Source organism: Alexandromys fortis, unplaced genomic scaffold (assembly GCF_014885135.2).
Source record: "Alexandromys fortis isolate MF-2015 unplaced genomic scaffold, M_Fortis_MF-2015_v1.1 scaffold_61, whole genome shotgun sequence".
Taxonomy (NCBI): Eukaryota; Metazoa; Chordata; class Mammalia; order Rodentia; family Cricetidae; genus Alexandromys; species Alexandromys fortis.
The window spans coordinates 10435583-10445572 of NW_026067962.1; the positions used below are offsets into that span (position 1 = coordinate 10435583).

General features: G+C 45.5%; 1 pseudogene; it reads right to left on the minus strand.

Moving 5' to 3' along the window:
- Positions 1-2855: 2855 nt before the first annotated feature.
- LOC126508323 (putative sperm motility kinase W) lies at positions 2856-8079 on the minus strand (annotated as a pseudogene).
- Positions 8080-9990: the final 1911 nt, after the last annotated feature.

A 9990-nucleotide genomic window follows, 5' to 3' on the forward strand; every position in this document is an offset into this window, starting at 1 on the left:
GAGATCTAAACTTCTCATCAGTAAACCTGTGTCTTCCTGCATAAAAGAGGTGGGGACAGTGTCTTTTATCTACAGCTAAAGAATCCCCAAGGAAGAGATACATCCCTAAAGCAATTGAAGCAGAAACGTTTATTTTTTATTAAATTTATTTATTTTACATTCCAACCACAATTTCTGTCTTCCGTATTTTATCTCTTTCTTAATCCTCAGGCCCCTTTCTGGTGCTGTTCAACAGGTCAGCGAGTTCACACAGCGTGAGAATGCTATGGAGTAGACAAAGGCATGGGGCCATCTTGTTATAGCAGCAAGGCCTGGATGTGCTCAACTCTGATTGGTCCAATGGTGACTAGTAGCTGTGCTCTGAGAGTCTGTCCCAGGCCTGTTCACTCATAGGAACGTGAAGTGACACACTGGGGGATGCTGGCCACTGAGCTCAACCACACTAGTGACAGCCTGGACAGCCATCCCTGGAGAGGTGGACGGTGGGACAGATAACTTCCCCTCTCCTACCTTTCTGATCAGGGTTGAAGAAGTCCTGGGTGTGGAACTCTGTCAGAATTGGCCCCAATACCAACCTGAACACATGGCATAAGTGAAAAAGTAGGAGGAGCCTTGGGATGGGGAATCTGAGGGCACAGCCTCTCTCCTAAACAGAGTTTGTCCAGGTTTATTCCCCAGGGGCCTGGGAAGAAAACTCACCAGAGGTGCTTTTGTTGTGGGCTAGGCCGATGATCCCCATGGCCTCTCATGGGTCAATTTATTTATTTATTTATTTATTTATTGGTTTTTCGAAACAGGGTTTCTCTGTGGCTTTGGAGCCTGTCCTGGAACTAGCTCTGTAGACCAGGCTGGTCTCGAACTCACAGAGATCCATCCACCTGCCTCTCCTTCTACAAATCCCAACACAATTCTTCACAGACCTTGAAAGAACAATAATCAACTTCACATGGAAAAACAAAAACCCAGGGTGGCCAAAACATTCCTGTACAATAAAGGAACTTCTGTAGGCTTCACCATCCCTGACATCAAGCTCTATTATAGAGCTCCAGTACTGAAAACAGCCTGGTATTGTCATTAAAAACAGACAGGTTGACTAATGGAATCGAATCAAAGAAGTGGCTATCAGTCCACACACCTACGAACACTTCTTATTTTTGACAAAGAAGCTAAAATTATACAATGGAAAAAAGAAAGCATCTTCAAAAAATGGTGCTGGCATAACTGGATGTCAACATGTAGAAGAATACAAATAGATCCATATCTACCCCATGCACAAAACTCAAGTCCAAATGGATTAAAGACCTCAGTTCTGGCACCTTTAATTGAACCCTGAATGGAAGCCTTATAGGCTAGAACTTTAAGGCTCCCGCTTACTGAAGCCCAAACAGATTTCTGGTTCTCTTTCACTTATTGTGGAGACCTTCTTTTAAATCCTGAGGGGGTTCCTGGAGAGATGGCTCAGAGGTTAAGAGCACTGGCTCCTCTTCCAGAGGTCCAGTTCAATTCCTAGCAACCACATGGTGGCTCACAACCATTATAATGACATCTGGTGTCTTCTTCTGGTCACAGGCATACATACAGGCAGAACACCGTATAATAAATAAAAATATAATAAAATAAAAAAATCCTGAGAGGGGTCTCTAGAAGCTGAACTTTTAAGAACCCCGTTACCTGTCTGTCGCCTTGAACTAGGTACTCAGGATTCAAAAGAAGTAGGCATAAAAACACCCCCGGAGAAAGAGGTGTCACTTGTTTGGAACTGTCCCAAGAGACGAAGCTTCCCAGAGGCACCTATCAGGAAATCTCACTGAAGGAACAGGAGATCTCCTTTGAGGGACGATCAGGAGACCCTAAAGCATCATCCTCACAATTAAGATCTCACCAAGGGTCCTTCACCCGAGTACACTGACCCCTCGTTGAACTGGTGAGTAGGATTGAATAAACCCCCTGAGAGAGTACCCTAGAGAGGTCTCTTCTGGAAGCATCCCAGGGACACTTCCAGTATTGGCAACTTTTCAGAGTCCTCACCAGTAGAAAGCTACTGGTTTGAAGGACATAAATGCTCTGTTAAGGATGAATGATTTCCCCCCTTAACCCTCCTAAAATGTTCACTTTATGTAATTTTCTCTCTTACTAGAGGTCAAACAAAGCTACAATGCAATGGGCAATTGTTCAGATAAGCAGTTCCATAGATACTGATACATCAGGCATAGAAAACTTTACCTTGAGGATATAACTGAAAGTCAAATGCAGACAAAAGAGGCTGCTGCTCTTTTACTTGGGGTCTAACAGAGAGGCAGTGAAACACTACAAACCTAATTGGTGTTCCTTGTTACTTCTAACGAACCATTTAACAAGACCCCCTGAGAATGCAGCAAGGACCAATGATGTTTCTGCCACAATCTCCAAAAGACTTTCTTTACTATGACTCCTGGAAGCTAAAGGGTTAAATTTTGCTCTAAAACTCCCCAGACCCTGCTGCAGGGAGCTCAGCTGCCTCCACTGCTCCTCACTTGGGTGCAAAGCAGGTTTCCCTGACAGACAGACAGACAGACAGACAACACTGCACCTACAGGCTATCAAACTCCTCACGCTGATTCCCCAACCTTTGTAGAGGATTTCTCCAGGCTGTTTCTCCTATCACTGCAAATCTGTCTCTCCTTCTCCTTATCTCTATATGGATGAAGTTATCCAAGCAGACACATGGGGCAGCCACAGCTATGGATGGGGGGTATAGCTATAAGTGGGGCTCTTCTTTTGGGGACAACACAGAGGCTTGGAAGAACTTCTGACTATCTTCTGTCCTGATAGTGTCAAGACATCAGGCAGGTGCTGTTGTGGGGGCTGGGTGTGAATCAGGCCAAAGGTGGGCTCGCTGGTTCTTTGTTTTTGGGGAAGACCAGAGATATAGGATGTAGTGGAGATGGGGGCATATGGTCAAGGTGCGCAGGCTTGGCTGAGGTGGTAGAGCCAACCTCAAGTCTCTTGGAAATCTGCTTTTTGATGATAAGGTATGTCCCCATAATTTCACCATATTTTCTCTTTTACAGGGATTCCAAGATGGCATTTGCATTAAATCCAAGACCAGAGAGGATGTCCAGAATGCTAGAATCTGAGTTGGTGTCACTTGGGATGTTTTCTTCGTATTTCATGTCCCACGGATGTTGCTGAAGGTCTTCAATGGAGGGCCTCCTCTCTGGGGCAACTGTTAAGATTTGGTGAATGAGATTTTCAAGTTGCCCAGAGATGTGAGCTGGGATGTCATACATGCCAACAGTGATCTTTTTCTCGGTCTCTTCCAGGGTGCTTCCTCTGAAGGGGTGGTGCCCAGTGGTGATAAAATAGAACAACCTCCCAGACTCCGCACACCTGCCTTCTTCCCATCGTAGCCTTCTCTCAGTACCAGTTCTGGGGCTGTAACTCTTGGTTCCACAGCACCCTTGTAGCACAGTGCCAGCTCTACACCTGGTGGCAAGACCAAAGTCTCCCAGCTTCATATTGCCATCTGCATCTAGTAAGATGTTTTGGGGCTTCAGGTCTCGATGGATGACGTCATGGTCATGGCAGTACTTGATGGCTGACACTTGCTGCCCGGATATTTTCTGCGACCTTTCGTCCTTTATCCTGCCCATCCTTCATTAAAACTTGGACCTAGTTTCTTCCCTGGGCATATTATGTTATAAAAGGAGAATGTATTTATTTTACTAGAACCTTGAGAAGGCAAATGATGTTAGGATGCTCTAGTATTTTGAGTGTCGCTGTCTGAAGGTGCTTTTCTCTGTTATCTTCAACTTTTATGGCCACCGTGCATGCTGCCTGTGAGGCGATGATAGGCCAGTTTGACAGAGCCCAATGCACCTTGGCCAATGGTTAATAGGACCTTTGTACTGGCTTTTCAAGGCTAATTTTTTGGGATGGAGGCCATTGAGCTGGGTGGTCACAGTGTTGGGACAGGCATCGAGAGATGCAGCTACCCATGAGTCACCTCTTCTGTATGTGATTCTACACCCATACTTCTGCAAGGAGCCCCCGTAAACCTACTGATTGAATTAGCTAGATTTGGGTACAATAACTTCTCCAGTCTGTTGTTAGTACCGGATCTGGGGTACTCTAATATTTTCCGGACATTGAAGGTCTTGGTCACACATTACACTTGCAACATAGTGCCAGCTCTACACCTGGGGGCAAGGCCAAAGTCTATGAGCTGCACATTGCCCTCTGTATCTAGCAGGTTGTTTTGGGACCTCAGGTTTGGAGCGACAATGTCAAGGTCATTCTTGCCAGTGCTTGACGACTGACACACTCTGTCCAAGTGATTTTTGTGCCTTTTCCTCCTGCAGCCTGCCATCTTCAATTATCAGTTGGAACAGGTAGCCTTGAAGGACAAGTTCTGTAACAAAATAAGAATGCTGGGGGCCTGGCACAGAGCCTGCATCTGGGCTCCCACTCCCACATCCCTGGCTGGGAATACACCCCTGGAGCCCAGCTAGTGGACTTCCCTGCCCTTCCTTCTTGTCTTGGAACAGGCCTTTCACCTCTGTTCACCTCCTCTGCCCATCTTTAAGCTGCAGAGATCAACTGGGGGATGGAAAGCAAAGCCCAGACTGGCTAAGTTTTCTGGTCACGGAAACCAGGTGAAGACCACGAAAAGGATCAGCAAATAGTGTCCCTGGTGACTCAGGATTGCAATAGGTCCCTGGTGCCCCAAAACTGCAGATGTTAAGGGTAAAGAATAGACTGTAGTGTCTGAGACTTAAAGTGTAAAAAAACACCATTTATCCCCCTGGAAAAAGACACCCACATGGTTAATTCATGGGGTTCATCTTATCACCTGCTGAGGGTGCGAACATTTCAGCTGGGCATGGTGACAAACACCTTTTTACCCACAGCCACTTGAGAGGCTGATGTGGAAGGGTCTCTTGAGCCCAAGAATTCAAGACCAGCCTGGACATCACAATGGTACCCCATCCCAAAAAAGGAGGGACATAGTCTTTGACAAAGTACACTTCCTTTGCCTCTTCTGTGTTTATTTCAGCCTCTTCAGACAGTTTATGGAAAAGCTATGCATTTTCAGAGTGACAGAAGGGTGATGCATGGAAGGAAGATTGTGGTGGGCATAGGGGTGGGTGGATGAATGTTTGCTTCCAAAATAAAAACACAGCAAAAGTTCCAACAGCCAGAAAACATCTTTAAAAATTAAAGTTAATCTTTTCAGGTTTCCAGAACCTGGAAGAGGCTAATGATGTTGGGATGCTGTTGCATTTTTTTTTGAGTGTCGCCGTCTCTGACATGATGGACTGAAGGTGCTTCTCTGTGTTGTCGACAACTATAAAAGCCACCGCGCTGCCTGAGAGGCAATGATAGGCCAGTGTCACAGAGCCAAGTGCACCTTGACCAATGTAAACAGAACCTGGTATTGCCTTTTCAGGCTATATTTTTGGAAGAGGCAGGCCATGAGGCTAGGTGGTCACGGGCATTGAGAGGTGCAGCTGCCCTTCAGTCACCCCTTCTTTAAGTGATTCTGCACCCACACCTCTGCAAGGAGCTTCAGTAAGCCTACTGATTGAGTGAGCTAGAGTTGGGTAGACTCATCCCTTTAGTCTGCTGTTAGCCCTGAACCTGGTGATATTTCCTGGGGCATAGAAGCTCTTGGTCCCTCTTCGCTCTTGCAGCACATGCCAGCTCTACACTTGGTGGCTAAAACCAAAGCCTGCCAGTTTCACGGTGCCCTTTGCAATGAGCAGGATGTTTGGGGTTTCAAGTCTCAATGGACAATGTCAAGGTATTGATATTGATCAGTATTGATGGCTGACAGTAGCTGCCCAGATATTTTCTTGGCTTTTCCTCCTGTCGCCTGCTCTCTTCCATTATCAGTTGGAAGAAGTTTCCTTCTGGGCTGTATTCAGAAATAAAACAGGAATATTTTGACATTACTAGAACTGGAAGAGGCGAATGATTTTAGGATGATTTTAGTATTTTGAGTTTCGCCATCTCTGACACGATGGACTGAAAGTTCTCCTCTATGTTATCTACGACTTTTATGGCCACCAGGGTGCCTGTAGAACAATGATAGGCCAGTTTTTTTTTTCCAGAAAACAAATTTTATTTATTTTCAAAGCTATTAAAAAACACAACAGAGCCACACAAGTCTTCACACACGTCAGCTCATCTTCCCATCACTAACGATTCACACAAAAGCATTCTTTAGTTACATATGGCTTCACTTGGGCATTTCCCTGGGTTGGTGGGCTTCTGCCAACAGGGGGAATGATGCAATCCCCATACTCTTTGATTTTTTTTTGCCTTTTTAAAAAATTTTTTATTATTTAATTAAAAATTTCCACCTTCTCCTCTCCTCCCATTTCCCTCCCACTCCCCCCATCCCCCTTCTCCTCCCTCTCCAGTCCAAAGAGCAGTTGGGGTTCCCTACCCTGTGGGAAGTCCAAGATCCTCCCCCCTCCATTCAGGTCTTGGAAGGTGAGCATCCAAACAGACTAGGCTCCCACAAAGTCATTACATGCAGTAGGATCAAAACCCAGTGCCATTGTCCTTTGGCACTGCCAGTCAGCCCTCCTTGTCAGCCACGTTCAGGGAGTCCAGTTTGATCACATGCTCCATCATCCAGCTGGCCTTGGTGAGCTCCCATTAGATCAGCCCCACCGTCTCAGTGGGTGGGCGCACCCCTCGCGGTCCTAACTTCCTTGCTCATGTTCTCCCTTCTTCTGCTCCTCATTTGGACCTTAGGAGCTCAGTCCAGTGTTCCAATGTGGGTCTCTGTCTCTAGCTTCATCCACCGCCAGATGAAGTTTCTATGGTGATATGCAAGATATTCATCAGTATGGCTATAGGATAGGGCCATTTCAGGCTCCCTCTCCTCAGCTGCCCAAGGATCTAGCTGGGGACATCTCCATGGACACCTGGGAACACATCTAGAGTCAAGTCTCTCCGATCCTAGAATGGCTCCCTTAATTAAGATATATATATTTCCCTACTCCCATATCCACCCTGCCTCCCTCCCAACCATCCCATTCCCCCAAGCTCTCCCCATCCTTCCCTTCTCACTTTTTTCTCCCCATTTCCCCTTACGTCCACCCCATCCCCATCCCCAAGTTTCCAATTTTTGCCTGGCAATCTTGTCTCCTTCCAATACAAAAAGGCAACCTACTGACTGGGAGAAGATCTTCACCAACCCCGCAACAGACAAAGGTTTGATTTCCAAAATATATAAAGAACTCAAGAAACTAGACTGTAAAATGCTAATTAACCCAGTTAAAAAAATGGGGCACTGATCTGAACAGAGAATTCTCAACAGAAGAAGTTCAAATGGCCAAAAGACACTTAAGGTCATGCTCAACCTCCTTAGTGATCAGGGAAATGCAAATCAAAACAACTTTTGAGATATCATCTTACACCTGTAAGAATGGCTAAAATCAAAAACACCAATGATAGCCTTTGCTGGAGAGGATGTGGAGTAAGGGGAACACTCATCCATTGCTGGTGGGAATGCAAACTTGTGCAACCACTTTGGAAATCAGTGTGGCGGTTTCTCAGGAAATTCGGGATCAACCTACCCCAAGATCCAGCAATACCACTCTTGGGAATATACCCAAGAGAAGCTCTATCATACTACAAAACTATTTGCTCAACTCTGTTCATAGCAGCATTATTTGTAATAGCCAGAATCTGGAAGCAACCTAGATGCCCCTCAATGGAAGAATGGATAAAGAAAATGTGGAATATATACATATTAGAGTACTACTCAGCAGTAAAAAACAAGGACTTCTTGAAGTTTGCAGGCAAATGGATGGAAATAGAAAACACTATCCTGAGTGAGGTAACCCAGACCAAAAAAGATGAAATGGTACATACTCACTCATAAGTGGATTCTAGCCATAAATAAAGGACATTGAGCCTATAATATGAGATCCTAGAGAAACTAAATAAGAAGGTGATCCCAAAGAAAAACATAAAGTTATCCTCCTGATAGGCCAGTTTTACAGAACCAAATGCACCTCAACCAACATTATAAAAAATCTTTTATTGACTCTTAAGGTTCCTCTTTTGGGGGAGGCGGGACATAAAGCTACGTGGACACTGTACTTCTCTGCACATAGGCTGTGGGGAGCCTTAAACCAACAGCTATTCGAGTAGGTAGTTAGTAAGGAATCCCACAGGCATTGAGATCACCTCTCCGGTCTCTAGAGACAGAAATGCAGTCCGGCCTACATCCTTATATACAGGACATGCTTTCTCCCAATGGCAGTTTGTGAGGTCAGAGCAGGAAATGGACCAATCACAGTGGGTTATAGCCTACAGAGACCTGTCCCCCTTCTTATGAAAATACTAGTGTCCGCTAGCTTCTGCTTCAGTGAATCAAAGAGACAGACAGATATTTCCTCAATTAGAAATTACAGCTAGAACAGTGTTTACTGGCCTTTATAGCTGGATCCTGAGTCTCACAAACCATTTCTGACCTTTTGAGGTTGAGGTACATTTTGATCATGTGTCCTACAAAGAGACAAAGTCATTATGGGATTTTGTTAAAGCACGTTTACAATCTTTCATTCTTGGGACCAGGGAGACCAATGGCAGAAAGATACATAGCATGGGGAACTTTTGGCCACTCTCTAACCTGAACCTGTCAAATATGTGGTCTAAGGGCTTGTTTCCAGGGTGGATTAAAGGGCACTTGAAGCATGAATGCTCAGAAAGTGAGAGGAGGTGACCTGGGTTCTCTTGGGCATGGAGTTACTCTCCTCCAGGGGAGACGTGATGGTTGGAGGGAGGAACTTTAGGCTTTTGCCATACATATTCACTTCATGGAGTTCAGGGAAACCACTGTGTAGATTTGATCCTTACATATAGGAGATCTGGATTTCTCCCTTCTTATCCTGGGTGCTGATTGGCCTTATGACCGGTGAACAGGGACTCTCAGGACAGCAGCTGTAGTGGGGTTGCAGCCTCTCGCCTGCTTATCAAGCCATCTCCAGTCATTCCTATCTCAAAAAGTCAGACTCTTGAAAGAGAAAATTGCAGATATCGAAGTGACCCTGTTCCCAAGCTTAAGTTGTAGGATTGTCATCCACTTGTCATAGTTGATGGAAACAGCGGCCGAACACCTTGATTTCATTACAGAATCTGAGCATCCTGTTAGATGCACTCCACAACACCAAGGTCATAGATAGTTGTCTGGAGACAAAGTGTAGAGCCGGGTGTACACTACCAGGGTCCTAGGGAAATGCAAATGGAGAGTAATTGACGCAGCTGATCAAAGGGGCCAGTCTGCTGAGGAACAAAGAGACACAGAAACCTCATTTGTTACGTGATCTCTGTCAAGTCATTTCGTGGAACCTCAACTCCTTAATATGTAAGTTCCTGGTCAGAATGCTTGCTCTGCCTCCTCTTGAAGGCTGCAGGTGGAGGATGCCAGATAAATAATTATATATTACTCTTTAATATAAAAGCCTGTGTGGTATGTCCGAATATCTGTGTCTGTATTACAACACAGAGGTCCAAGCACTCAGCACCCCCAGACTGAGCCCATTTACTCCATGTCGTCCACCCCCCCCAACCTGTCCTTCCAGGCTGACCGACAGTATTTCAGGGCAGGGGTCCCTGTCCTTATCTTCAGAGTGTGACCCCAGTTTCCTGCATGTTCTCTCCCTTGCACTACTGGGGGCTCAGCCTGAACCCAGTCTTAAAGAGTCCCCAGGAATGCATCTCACTACTATTGTGCTCTTGTTCTCAACTATACAATAACCCTTGACCTGGGTATCATCCCTGTGGGTGCCTATAGCGGTCCTACCAGCCTGTCCATGCTGGACAGCTTGACACTCCACAGCTCTAGAGAGACCATTCTGAAGGACAGGCCTTGATAACTTTTTTTTCAAATCTTAGGTTCCCAGTGATATATGAAGACTAACTTCAGAATTCCTCAAGGGTCTTTCCAGAGCAGTTGGACCCCCAAGGATTTAACAAAAGGACTACATC